This window comes from Sinohyriopsis cumingii, unplaced genomic scaffold (assembly GCF_028554795.1).
Source record: "Sinohyriopsis cumingii isolate HCF-2022 unplaced genomic scaffold, ASM2855479v2 utg000229l, whole genome shotgun sequence".
NCBI classification, from domain to species: domain Eukaryota; kingdom Metazoa; phylum Mollusca; class Bivalvia; order Unionida; family Unionidae; genus Sinohyriopsis; species Sinohyriopsis cumingii.
In genome coordinates this window covers 187,901-203,181 of record NW_028315879.1, presented here as the reverse complement: position 1 = coordinate 203,181, position 15,281 = coordinate 187,901, and positions in this window count along the sequence as shown.

Here is a 15,281-nt window from a genome sequence, read left to right as displayed (position 1 = left end):
TCTCCCATTATTCAGTTGTTCATTGAGTATCTGATGAATATTGGCGTTTAAGTTTGCCGCAGATTTTTTCTGAATCCTTTTTCCGGAAAATATGCATTGGAAAAATTCCAGTCCTTTATTTGTCTGTGTAATAATCTCTATTTTAAACTATCCGGTACCTGAACATTTTCCATGTTAAATTTCTATTAGTTTTAATTATTATCGTTACTCCCGCTCTTTTATCGCTTTGATTATCAGTTTGAATTATTATTGCATTAAACTTCGCTTTGTATTTTATCCTTCTTTCTTTTGTCAAATTGTTTTGTATTTCCTGTAGGAAGATAATATCATATATTTGTGTTACTCATATCTGACCAAAAGGCAATCCATTCAGGTCAAAATTGTTTCCTCTTCCTCCACCATAAACTTCAAGCATAATCTCAAAACAATCCAACCTGATTCAGTTGCATCTAACTGTGGCATCAGTGAATTGTTAGCCCCGCCCAGTTCTACTGGTATAATATGATTATGGAACTACTCGGCCCATAGCAGAGTCGGACCTTTAACGAACTCGGTCCATAACGAACTCGGCCTACCCGAATCGGCCCATTAACGTGCTCTGTCAATAACGTATTCAGTCCACATCATGAACTCGTTCCATTGCGTACTCGGCCCATTATGTATGTTCGGTCAGCCTTTCGGCCCACTATTCATATATTAGTAATATGGATGTAATACTAGTAATATGGATGCAATGTTCTTTGTTCAACGGCCCTTTCATCTTTTATATTCTTTGGATGTTTCTTTCGACGGTCATTAATTCTGCAATAGAAATATTGTGAGAAAAAATCATAATAAAAAATAATTAAATTATATACTGCATAATAAAGATTCTGAAACTGCCCCTTGTACTGCAGCTGTCAGTTGTTAATTGGGTTTTACCATCGCACGTGTCTACCCTAATACTTGTAATTGTAGACATGTGTTGACACCAGATGAAAATCCTATCAAAACCGAGAAAACGTTACAATTTTTTAAAATATCGAATATAATCAACAAAACCTTTTAATGAATGGAAGATATAAGTCATACTGACGTATAGCGTCTTGACGTACAGATTTCCTTGACCAATTAATAATAGTTATCATTCAATTGATAAAATAAAGACAAAAAGGTTTCGATTCGATTTGACCAAAGGCTGAATTTCAAGTAAGCTTTGAAATAGTTTTCTCTACAATTTTAGTTACGATAAAATATATCATTGAACAGAAGACATTGTAATTGCGAACGAAATATGGGTACCAAAAATTGACTGTAACATACTTGTATTATACACTCATTAATGATTAAATAATTAGTAAATAACATGTTCGAATTAATATTTCTTGCTCCAAAACAACAGGTGTGATCAACCCGTTCAAGAGCGCCAAATTACAAACTTTGCTGGCTATTATTGTTCAATAGCAACAAGTATTACGAAGCCATACAAGATCAAGGGTAAGGAAGACTTTGATGTTGCAAACCCATTCAAGATCACAAACAATACATAACTGGGTCCGAAACTGACATTGTTTCACGAAGCCATATAAGATCACAAACAAAACAAAATTGGGTCAAAAGTGACATTGTTTTACGAACCCATACAATATCAAAAGCAGGCCCGGCCCTAGGGTAAGTCGAACGAGGCAACCGCTTTGGGCCCAGCGCTTTCAGGAAAGTAACTGCGCATTGCAATTTTGTTTGCTTGGGGCCCCACTCATCACTTGCTGCCTTGGATCACGCATGCTGCCTTGGGCCCCGAATATCCTAAGGCCGGGCCTGATCAAAAGTAAGGCCAAATTTGTTGTGGACCGAGTATGTTATGGGAAATTGTCTTAATTAAGTTTGTATGGACCGAATGTGGTATGGGCCGGCTCCGCTATGGACCGACTCAGTTACGGACCGAGATCTCCAGAATGCGGAACTACTCCGCCCATATCAGAGTGGGCCCATTATCGAACTCGGCCTACCCAAATCGGGCCAAATACAACTCGTTATATAACTTTTTCTTTTAATGAAAACTCGGCATGCCTCGTTTCCTTTTAATGAAAATTTCGACAGCTCATGGAATATCAATTATATAGGGCACAGAAAAAGCGCAACAAACTTGGATTTCGAAGTTGCGAGCGCAATTTCTTGAGGAATGGCCTAAGCCAGCTCAGAGAATACATGAGGGTATAACGGTACCAACTGAACGACCCCATGTGGGCGGTGCTTAAGGTGTAGGGAAAATTGTATTCAGAAATAAATTAACAAGCTGTGATTTGTACATTATGTAAGAGTTGTAGTCTCTGTCTTTATTTAAAAAAACAACGTTGAGTCTCTTGGCAACCTGTGAGATTATGTTAATTCATATCTAGATGATACACACTTGAAAACAAATATGTTGTAACTTGACAACTCTTTCCCCTGTTTAGTTCTAGCAGTAATCTCTTAATTCAATGGAGAACCTTGTTCTGTCCTTGCCAAATTAATAATCTAACATTGTTCTCTATGACATTGTGTGACACGCATGCTGAGAAAGGATAGAAAGTATATTTATTTCACTAAACATTACCCTTGAGGTCTATGGAAAAACAATTGATACCGTGATATCTGAGGACACGTGCCCGACGGGCACCTCACTTTGAATACAGGTGTAGATAAAAGATCTGTGAATTGATTGTTGCGTTTTGTGGTCACTTACTCGGCCTTCTGCCTATTTTCGTAACTCATACGTTTAACACTTTTCCCAGGATTTATAATATCCAAAGGTCTGTCTGGAACAGCGCCAACTTTTAGTCTAGGCCTAGCATTTACGTATCCCTGAGCTTCCATTTTTTCATGATCCCTCTCGTAACATTCCTTTTAGAAATGTAACGAGCTCAGAGTGCTGTATGGTGTTGCTTTAAAATCGACTCGTTTGTAATAATGTATCCATTCTTTCGTTATGCCTTTATCTATCGGAAAAAGAAAAAAAAAATGTTGTCCACAGGCTTTTTTAAATGTTCTATTACACCCGTAAGCAACGCAAAACGGCATTGTCTTTTACTCTGGCAACTCCCACTTGGGTTGCTGGAGTTGCTACTATGACGTCACATCCCAATAGTAACCGAATAGGCGCGAAACTTTTGCATACGAGGTCATGGAAATTCAGCTCCTAGAAGATAGGCCAATATTTAAATATTGGTATTACGTTCGCAGATGATACTTCAGAATAAGGTTTTCTGCTATAGTACTTTTATAATTATTCTATATTTCCATTGGTTTCTGGTCTGCTTTAAACTTTAATTCATACATTATATACATTATTTTTAAAACAATAATATAACGGATTTGATTAAACTTATACCCCGTGGATGATAAGTAATACAGTCATGCAATGGTATTAATGTATGTGAGAATGTGTATGCGTCTGTATCGAATGCATTTTTTGGTACTTCAACCGAGACCGCTACAGCAAAATTACTTCGGACAAAAGATAGTAGTTGAGTCATTGCGACAGATGATCTCATGCACTACTTTACATTCTACCTAGTCATTTGACGGATGCATCTGTCAGTAATCATTTTCAGTTACCGTTATCGGATGCAGCAAATGGTAAATACGTAGTTAACCTGTGACATCGTGCACAATCATTTGAGCCTTCACAAATACAATTGTGAAATATTTACAGTCTCTATTTCGAGCATGTGCTAATTTATTTCCATTATGTGAGATAACTCAGAGAAGACGAAAAAGAAGACACGTGATGGAGACATAATTCTTGGTTAAAACATGTCAGCAGATATATATTGTCTTGCATCTCAAATCAATGTAGAAAATTACTTAGTCCTTAGGAGTTCTTGATTTTGCTATGCTTTCTGTCTGTTTAGGTTATCCTTTCTGTACATATTTATAAGTACCTAGTAAGCACATGAAGTTGCTTATCTTTCAAATATTGTATTTCGTCTTCCAGATCCTTATTTGCAGACAAGGATGATAATGACATGCAGATATTTAATAATATCATAAAGGGGATCAATGATGTTGTCTTCCCAACCGAAATTAGAAAGATCGCTGAAGATTTCATACGGAAATTGTGCAGGTAAGAAGGAGATATGCTGATGTCTTTGCAAATAATAAAAGAAACATTTTTGAAGGTCTCTTACAGAAACTACACATATATGAAAGGGATCGATGCTGTTGTCCACCGAAGTGACATAGGAACACTGTAGATTCTATATGGAAACTATACAAGGAAGAAGGTATTTTCGTCTTTGATTTCAACGTACTAGCTATATACCAGAAATATAACAAGAACATAACGAAGACAACAAACATCTAACCTCCAAGCACACAAAGCCAAAACCTACTCGATTTTAAATTAACACATTTCCAAAGCTCAGATTGAGAGCTTATCGCTGGATTCTGGTTAAACACAATTTATGATACAAAGAAAATAAATTAATAATTAGGTAAGTCCCAGTAAATGAGAGCGGTGCATCAACTAAGGATTCTCTTTTCTCACCTCAGTAGATATATAACTCTGCCGAACGGGTTTCAGTGTTTGTATACGTGAAACTATACCTCTATGCTTTCATTTGCTTCTAGACAATTTGAAAAAGGGGAAAACACGGTTGACCATATCACAATATATGAAGTGCTAGACCTTGCATTTTTATGAAACTGTAAAATTCACCATAGATTTTCTTTAAATGCGTAGAGACAAACATAATGTTTTCAGTTGTTTTTGCCGTAAATAACGAGTAGGTTGAACATCTGTAGCCAAACGTGTCCGTATAACGACAAAGTCAATAAGAATTTTGCAGCTATTTCATTATCATCTTATTTGTCCTTTTAATGTTGTTATCTAATCTGTTTGTCTGTCTCTATATATAGAGATTTGAAAGTTAGCCCGAATTTCTCCCTGTCCCTGTCTGTCTGTCTGTCTTTCTCGATAGATAGACACAAATCATATAACGGTAGAATATTCACTCGTGCTTGATCAGAATGGTATTATCAAGCATTCTCTTGTAGATTCCATGGATAGCACTTTCCGTTATTGCCATTAACACAAAAAAGATATCGATATTTCCAATTTTGCATATCTGTCTCATAGAAAATATGCAGAAAATGCACTGTTCCTTAAACCTCACAGGGGTGTCATCCATTTGAAGTAACGTGCGAAGAATGGAAGGAATATAATGTTTTTGTCTGTTGTATCACGGTGCAGTGTAGAAGATAATTGAATATTAATATTTATAACAAGGTATTGCCCATTAATCAAAGTCATAACTAAACAATTAAACATTTAAAGCCAAAAGAGACATGCCGATAATACCCATGCGCCCTCTGCATGATTGATATATTGATTAATTTCATTCAAGCAATACCTTAATTCCCTTTCTTTTCTTTCCAAGAAATAATCCTGTCAAACGCCCCACCGCGCAGGAAATACCAAAGCTTGGATGGTTTAAAGAATTTCAATGGGAGGACTTACGAGGCAGAATAATGGAACCACCTTTTATTCCAACGGTTATGATCTCTCTCTCTCTCTCTCTCTCTCTCTCTCCATTTTATTTTCTAAACCATGCCCGTCTCTACACCCAAACAAACAAAGATTATTGGATTACTTGGATGCTTCATACATCTGATTTAAGAACCCCAGTTAGCAGCAGCCCATTAAAAGAGGCAATCGGTCCCTCATTGCCATCCGATGCATATCGATATTTAAGCACCGGCTAACACTACAGTTTCTAAAAGCAAACACATTATTTGGACCAGCAAAAATGAACGGCTCAGTGGTATTTTCGTTCCTGTCTCCCATAAGATGATTTAATACAGGGCATTACTTTTATATGTGATTTGTCCCAGTTATCTTGCTCTGACATCTATTTACACTAAAATGCAATATCGGCATGTATGGATAGGTTTTTGTAGGTCACGTAAAGTAATATCATCGCAAACTGAGTGAATCGTATTTTGACCATTGCCATTGTTTTATATTTTTTGTCTATCTATCTTAATATTTTATTTTTTCTTGGTTTTTGTTGTTCCTTCGTTGATTGTTTTCTAACTAGATATTAACCCAAGACGTGTGTTTCGTCATTCAGGTCGAATCCTCAGTTGATGCTAGAAATTTCGATTGTGAAAGCTTCACAGAAGAAACAGATTATCCACGGAGTGATGACGTAATAAGGTGGGACCCGGAGTTTTAGATCAGTTCTACTATTCCCACCTTACAGCTGTCAACTTCTATTTTTCCCCGATGATCATAAATTTAGTAGCTGAGAAGCAAGTGAATTGATTAAAAGTGAATCCTGATGTTGGAGACTATCAAGAACGCTTACCACGCGCTGAATCACTGAAGCATGCACATCAGATGCAGAGTGAAGGATTATGATTTTCAACAATGTCTACAAGCATCTGTGAAGATATATTTTACTAGACGTATTTTAGTGATGACCATAACCCAATGGCAGTTGCACATACTTGATATCTCTATACAAAATATATGCATATTACAAGGCAATCGCTGGCAAAAACAAACACATTAATCATTCATTTTATATTTTAAAATTAACACAATTCAAATTTTAAGACCATGATCAAGCGTTTAACTGAATATTTTATATTCTTTTCATTTTGTACATGAAATGTGAGTACCGTGTAATCATACATGCTATTTGATTTTTATGGAAGTGCACGCTGTTTTTGTGGACACCTTGAGTTCCATCTCAAGCATCTGTGGCGTGGTTAGCACTTGAGAGGTGTCCCCTCGTAAACACTGTTTTCCATCCTTGAAGATTTAATTATTTAAAGTGAAATTTTTTTGCTCGAGGTTATTCTGATGGTTGTATGGTTCCCTACTCCCTCCAGGTATTTTACATGTTGGTCATCGTCCCTTCTCCATTCCGCCTTTCTTGGATTTAATTAGTTGTGGCTCTTGCGAGAGTCATTCTTGTAGACATAATTTGTAATTTTACTTTATATGTTATTTTTTCAAGAACTACTTTGATGTGGATGTTTCAAATCATACAAAGCTGCTTTCTTTAATTTAAATCTGTTTTGTTTTACAGTTGGTGTGTTCGTGTGTGCCCCTCTCTCTGTCTCTGTCTCTGTCTCTCTGTCTCTCTCTCTGTTGCATCCCTCTCTTAACTCTGGTCTCCTTTCAGAAGGCAATTGGCCGTACAGGGGCTGGCCTCAGTTTGTTTGTTTGTGTGTCACTGCTTCATTAAATAGTTGTTTGTTTTCTATTGCATCATAGTACTTCCTTGTGGTTTACTTTGTTTTAGCTTTTATCTGTTCATCCATACTTTGAAATGTTGATTTGTGCTCGATTTGTGGTAGCTGCATCTGCTTTTCTTTATTAGTTGTCTTGTCGGTTAGATTTCTAGGTGTTTTTCTGGCTTCGAAGTCTTTTCCCTGACGGTTATTTGGATTTGTAATTATTTATATCGCTTCTGTCTGTTTTTGTAGTAGCTGGTCCGGTCCTCTGGCCTAATGTTGGTTTAGCCTTTCATCTCGTGAGAATGTAGTCTTCGTTTCTCTTGTTTCAATCTCACTTAAGCTAATATTTATTGTTTCCTTTGGAAGGGTGCGCGTGGGTACAGTTATGCTCTGTCAGTAGTGAACGAAGTTACATTTGTTAAAAAAAGGCTTGTGGCGGGTACATTTAGAAAGACGGTGTTCATCATGATAAAATAATATGACTTCAGCTCCTTTTTATTAGTTGTGAGTCGTACACTGATTCATGAGATAGATATGTGCCCTGTGCCCTACATAATTTTGATTGGTGGAACTCTGGCTTTGGAGGGTTCCAAACTGCTGTTTACTGATTGGTAAATTTACTCTGAAGGTTTGAATTGTCAGCTGGATTCGTCATCAGGAAAGCCAGGATAATGTGACCCTTTGATCTTACATGGTTATTGAAAAAAGAGTATGTTGATTCATTTTGAAGTCATCGATAATCGTCAAAGGGAAGCTACTCTTCCAAGAGATTTTTAGTATGGTCATCCATGTTCAACTATGATAATTTTACGTGACTAATGCCTTTTTTCCTCTCTTACTTTTCCTATGTTTGCAAAACAATGTAAATAACATCAGAAGTTTAGAATTATGCATTTCAATGGCAGAAATTCAATCATTTAATATATCTTATATGGCCTGCAAAATACCTGCATTTCCTCCAATATTCCAATATTTAACTTAAATCCACGTCAAACGACTGTCACACTCACGTGATCAACACTATATTTATGCATTGCCCAAGTATTTGTACTCTAGTTTTGTTTTGTTATTTGCTTGTTTTGACTTTTTAATTTGTTTGCTTTGTTTTTGATATTTTGTTGATAATAATTGTTTGGGTATTTGTTTCTTTCACATGCGAAAAGCGTGCTTGCATTGTTCAGAAGTGTATTCCATCAATCGGAATAAAACATTTTCACAAATGTAGAGTCACTTTTCTTTCAGCGTCTTAAAAACATTTATAGCCATTATTATGGAGTTGTATGCTGACTTGATTATTTTCAGAATACCGTTACTTACAGGCAACATGAGATATTCCTTGTGTGAACAATGCGTCAGTTAGCCTCAAAAAGGGTGACATAATATCATTTACAATTTAGCTTGCCTCAGTGAAGTAGGGCAGAGTCGTTATAGTGCACGTCACGTTCTGTCACCAATGTTCCGATACGATAAACTCTCTACAGATAGGGTTATCTCATCGGAACTTTGACTAGCAACGATGACTACACGTCAGATTTGGCATCAACGTATACATTATAATCGACATGCCTGTTAATTCTACCTGCGCTTATGTCCCCCCCCCCCAATATGCATAATTGCATCTCAACTATTCTTTTTTCCTAGGCATTTATTCCCTTCCCCCAGGACGGATTATATGGGATACTGTTACACACATGTACTATATCTATATTCATTCAGAACATTTTTCGGTCGGTCTTGTTTTTTGGAAACAGGTACACTGTTATACATGGAATCTTGAAAGTTCACCAGGAGCTGCATGTTGACAAGTGTCGCACCTTGACTAGAAATATAGATCACAGTGACGCAGATATCGTTGTGGCAGTGACCTGGGTTAAAGTGTGCCTTTTATTTATTTTTAAAATTTCTTTTCATGCTAGAATCACGAAACAAGAAATTGTATGCATATTTATTAGTAGCACACCTTAAAATCAGAGGTAATTGCGACCTATATTTAATATTTTACTGCTTTAGCTTAAGAGTTTGCCTTAACTGGTAATCATATAGGTTTCCTGCAGTCACGTTGTATACAAATAGTTATATCTGGAATATTATAGAAAACAAAGATATCATGAACGAATCCAGATTAAACTACTTTCTCAAACTTTAATAGTAATAAAATGACAAATAATGTAATGATGTGCCGGTATACCTGTTTCCTGTACTAATTTAAAGTGTTTCCATACCTCCTGAAGTGTGTGTGTGTGTGTGTGTGTGTGTGTGCGTGTGTGTGTGCATCTGTATGTTTGAGACATAGATTTGGATTTGAGGTAGCTATTGTTCATTCATATCACTACAATCTCTGCAATGTGGCAGTTTTTAGTGATGTCTAGCACTGGGGCATCATGCCGCAGACATGTAGCATCATGTCCCACCTATTCACTTTATCCTGACATTAGGCCACCAGTCCTAACACTAACCTATTAATGCTGAGCGCCCAATGAGGCAGCTGTTAGTACCATTTTATAAGTATTTGGTATAATTCGACCTGGGTTAGAACCTCTCTAACCAGTAGGTTTTATGTATAGAGATGCAGTCGAGGCATTATTGAAAAAAGATGCACTAAATTAGAATAGACCGACTAGTAGAAAATATACACTGAATGAAACTTAAAAACTGTCTGACATATTGAATGAGAATGTGGATAATATATTAGCGGAAATGGTGACTGAAGTAGTACTACCTAAAGTATTAACCAAAATATCTATATACGGGTATATACTTGTTACTGTAACTGATCTTTAGTAGCAGTGTATATATCTGTAACATCACCATCATCATCATCATCATCATCATCATCATCATCGGTCTCATGACCTAGTGTGGTCGTTGAGGCACTGTGCTGCTGAACATCTGACCAGTTCCCTCCACTTGTCTCGATCATGTGCCAATGCCTGTGTCTCCGCAAAACTTTTCCTGGTCCATTCCGTGATGTTGTCAGTCCACTTCTTTCTCTGTCTACCTCTCCTTCTGCCACCCTGGACGCTGCCCTGCGGGACTGTTGTGGATAGACTGTTCTAGTGACATGGCCATACCATTTCAGCTTTCTCTTTTTGACGGTGGTGAGGAGGTCCTCATATTGGCCTACTTCGCGCCTGATGGTGTTACGCTCTTCTTCATTTGTGATGTGGTCCATGTAAGAGATGCCAAGGATGGTTCTGTAGCATCTCATTTCAAGTTACTGGATTCGTCGTTGTAATTCTGCTGTCAGGGTCCATGCCTCACATGAGTACAAAAAGACTGAGATGACTAGAGCTCGCAATAGTCTGATTTTAGTTTTCAGATAGATATTCTTGTTTCTCCAGATGGGTCTTAGCTTTGACATAGCTGCCATTGTTTGTGCTGCTTTTGACAAAATTTCTGCTCTTGATTCCTCTTCAGTGATTATGGAACCAAGATATTTGAACTGGCTCACTGTTTCCAGTTCATGACCTCTTGGCTGAGATTTGTTTGGCACTATTTGTCATCAGTTTTGTCTTCTCAGCGCTTATCTCCATGTCAAGTCTGGAAGATGTTTCATCCAGGTTCTTCACTAAGGTGACTAGCTCGTCTTCACTGCCTGCCAGACCATCAATGTCGTCTGCAAAGCGGTGGTTGGTGATGTTAAGCCCTCCAGTGTTGACTGTCCCACAGTGGTTTTCCAGGGCTTCGCTCATGATGCGCTCTAAGTAGATGTTGAAAAGCGTGGGTGACAGGAGACAGCCTTGACGCACTCCCACTGTTGTCTGGAATCAGTCCCCCACGTCACCTTGGGCAATTACTGCACTGGTAGCCTTGGCGTACAGCTGCTTGATGGGATTGGTTAACTTTTGACCCATGTCATACTTCTTCATTGTGGCCCACAATGCCTCATGTCCCACTCTGTCAAAGGCCTTCTTAAAATCTATGAACACATGATAGATATCTTGTTGGTGTTGCGAGTACTTTTCGCACAGAACCCTGAGATTGAATATTTGTTCTGTTGTGCTTCTTCCACTCCGGAACCCGGCCTGTTCTTCAGCGATTATTTCTTCTGCTTGTGGTTTCAGTCTATTCAAGATGATCTTCAGCATTACCTTACTAGCATGGCTGATCAAACTGATAGTTCTGTAATTTTGGCACAGCTGGAGATTGCCTTTTTTGGGAAGTGTTATAATCAGAGACTCGGTCCACTGTGTTGGCCATTCACCTGTGTGCCAGATCTTGTTGCAGATTTTTGTTAGTAGCTCTTTCACTGATTCTCCCCCATTCTTGATAAGTTCAGCTGGGATGTTGTCTACTCCAGCTGCCTTCCCATTCTTCAGTGCTCTTATTGCTGACTCCACCTCTTCTTTGAGAATGGGGAAGTCATCATCATTTGAGGAGTTTGGAACTTCAAACACCTCTGGGTCTCCTGTGGACTGATGGTTGTAGAGTTCTTTGCAATACTCAGTCCATCTTTCTGCAATGTCACTCGCTTCTGTGAGGCATTTTCCATTTTTGTCTTGAATGGTACTGACTCTCGCTTGGTTTCTGTCTGGTGAGGTTTTGAACCAGTATGTAGTCGATCTGGTTGTGATGGGTTCCATTTGGTGAGTGCCATGTCCAGCATCGTGAAGCTTTATGTTGTCCCAGGGTGTTGGCTAGTACCAAGTTGTTGTAGCTTGCGAACTCGAGCAGCCGTCTCCCTCTTTCATTGGTAAGCTCATTGCAAGAAGGTCCACAAGGTCTGTAACATCAGTTGGTATATATATATATATATATATATATATATATATATATATATATATATATATATATATATATATATATATATAACAGATTATACAGCTATAAGTTTGAAAATATTGCTAAATCTACAACATTGTCTAATACTGTGTTCATTGTTCTGATGTACCTAGTGTGCTTGTATCAAATAACCACTCAAACATAAAAGGCTTAAATATATACACGTGAGAAGGACCTACTGGCAACCAGTACTAGCATACATGTTTCGTAATACTAATCATGTGATTTTAAAAGCCAGTAACACGATTTACTTTAATGATGTTGAGTCCACTGATGACGATTATAATGATCCCGACCCTAATGATGACTGTTCTGATCCTGGCTAATGAAGCTGACTCCAATGATGACGAATGAAGCTGACTCCAATAATGACGATTATAATGATCCTGACTTTAATGATTCTAACTCCAATGACGACGCCTATAATGATTCTAACTCCAATGATGACGAATATAATTATCCTGACTCCAATGATGACGACTATAATGATCCTGGCTTTAATGGGGTACTAATTTTCAACCTTCTATTATCTCCCTTGTTTTTATAAATAAGCGATAGAACCCCAAATCTCATTGATCTCGACATAATATTGTCATTCATAACACTGAAAAAATTGAAGCATAATATCATATATACAATCATAAAATTTACAACATCTCTCTGCTATCAAGCTGTCCGGGCCGGGGCTTTAATTTTAGCCATCCCTTGTATAGCTGTATGTATTTCATCAACTGTTGTCATGGCATCACACATATCTTTATCCTCATCAGGTAAAGAACAGTTTACAAAATTTAAAAGTGAATCCGTACAATTAATAGTTACCGAAGAGTATAATAGTTACCGAAGAGTATAAATGGTTATATACTTGATGTATATCATCCAAGATTTCAGTGTGTGTGTGTGTGTGTGTGTGTGTGTGTGATTTGGATTTTTACCGTAGCTTTACCAATTGTTCTATCATATGGCTATGTTGTCTGCAATGTGACAGTCTATATTGATGTCTAGCACTGGGGCATCATTCCGCAGACATATACCATGATATTCCACCCAGTCACATTATCCTGACACCAGGCCGACCAGTCCTAACACTAACCTCTTAATGCTGAGTGACAAGCGATGCAGCTGTTTGTACCATTTTTTTTTTCAGTTGTATTTGAAATAATTACATCGTCATCATCAGTCAATTCTTTGATCACATTTTTCTTGTGTCGATATTTTTCAAGATTTAGGAAGTATTTAGTATTTATATCGTCATGATCATCATCAATTAAATTATAGACGTTTTCGCCCTTATTTGCAAGTACATATGGCTACTGTTCATAAGCGGTCTATTTAATTGATCCCGGAAGAAGGAATTAGAGCCTTATCCCCCTGGTATTACTGTGCATAAAAGGCACTATTTAATTGAGCCTTCAGGTGTTGGGTCAATATGACGGGCTTCATAGACCCTAGAGACCTGAATATAAGGCTATACCCGAGTCAGGATAGACCCATCACACCCTCGAGTTAAAGGTAGCAATTCAGTCTGCATCAGCTGCGCTAGGTGTCAACCAAGCAGTATGTGACGCCAGTAGCGACTGGTCGCCACTATGACGTCACATCAGGAGACTTAGGTTTTTATTCCCATGTGGAGGGTTAATTAATTGTTCATGAAGAGAAGAAAAAGTGCCTCTCTATTGTTTCCATTATTTAGCATATGTTATCAGTTAGAAATTTGGGTCTATACGCATTGATGTCAGTTCGGGTTTTGCGAGGTTTGGGTATTGGAATGACGATAGCTTTTTTTCAGCTTTTGGGTAGCTGGACCTTGCGCCAGCTATTATTAAGTGGATCTAGTATGATTTCGGCTATGTTTTTCTGGGTTGTGTTTGTATATTTCATAGCCAAATTGGTCTTCCCCGGGTGAGGTTGAATTTTTCTTAGCAAGTGCAGTTATCCATTCTGCTATTGTGAAGTCCTCGTTTAATTTAGATTGTTTGGATCCTAGGTCGGAGAAGAGGTTTGGATACTTTCGTTCTACATTTTGGCGGTGCTCAATGCATTTTTGGGTATGGTTGGAGTTGCTGCTCATGCTTGCAAAGTGTGATGCCAAGTAGTTTGCCTTTTCTTTGTTGGTTAAATTTCCAGTCCATTTGAGAGTTGGTTGCTGGCTTTTCCCCTTTATTATTTTTATCTTGTCCCATACCTATTTTGCGTTAGTTCTGAAGTTTATGTTAGAAAAGAATGCTTGCCAGAATTTTTCTTTAGCATTTTGGATTATTGTTTTCATTTCTTCTTCCCGTTTTTCGTAAATCCTAAAGTCATTGGAGTGTGTTTAAATCGATTAAGGGCCTTTTAAAAAAGTTTTTTGAGCTACTTTACATTCTTCGTTCCACCATGGGATAGTGGTTTAAGTTGTTGTCCTCCTGTTCTGGGTATACCTATTTTAGCTGCCTCAGTTAGAGCCTTCATTACAGTTAGATCGTATTGATCGATGTTATCGTTATAAAGATTTGCTAGAGTTATTGTAGAGAGGGCGATTTTAAATTTATCCCAATCGGCTTTGTCACACCTCCACCTTGGTATGTTGTTAGTTGGGTGTGTATCTGTCATTATATTGAGGTTGAGTAGGATAGGGAAGTGATCGCTTTAAAAGGTGCTGCTTTGATCAACTTCACAGCCTGATATATGGGCCAATTTAGGAGTGATTATGGTGAGGTCGATATCTGACCGTTGATGGGATCTAATATTGTTCCTGCTCCATTGTTAAGGATAAAGAGATTGGATTCGGTTTTCCATTTTTCAAGTAGTTTTCCAGTTAGATTTTGTGTCATTCCTCCCCATATTACGTAATGGGCGTTAAAATCTCCGCATATGATAAGATCTTCCTCTTTGTCAGTGGTCAATTTCGTATAGTGATTGATTGTTGTTGCATTATCTCCCCCTGGGTCATCTATACGTTTAGCAGTTTTAGAGTATGCTGGTCAGCGTTAATCATGATGGTTTGAATTTCTATTTGTTCAGATGCGTCTTGGGTATGATCTGGGGCAACTTCTGGGGGTGTTTGGAAGTGAGACAGTAACATAAATTGCTAGCCCGCCTTTTAATTTACCGTTTGTTCTATTTTTAGTGTATACAGGTGAGAATCCTGGAATTTTGAAGGGTGATCTTAGAGGCCTGAGTTAAATGGGTTTCTTGTAAGCAGGTAAAGCCAGGTTTAGGTTTGTCGGAGTTTATTCTTTGGATTAGCTCGGAGATATTCTTAATGATCCCGCGGCAGTTCCACTGCCACAGTACCAAGCATTTACGTT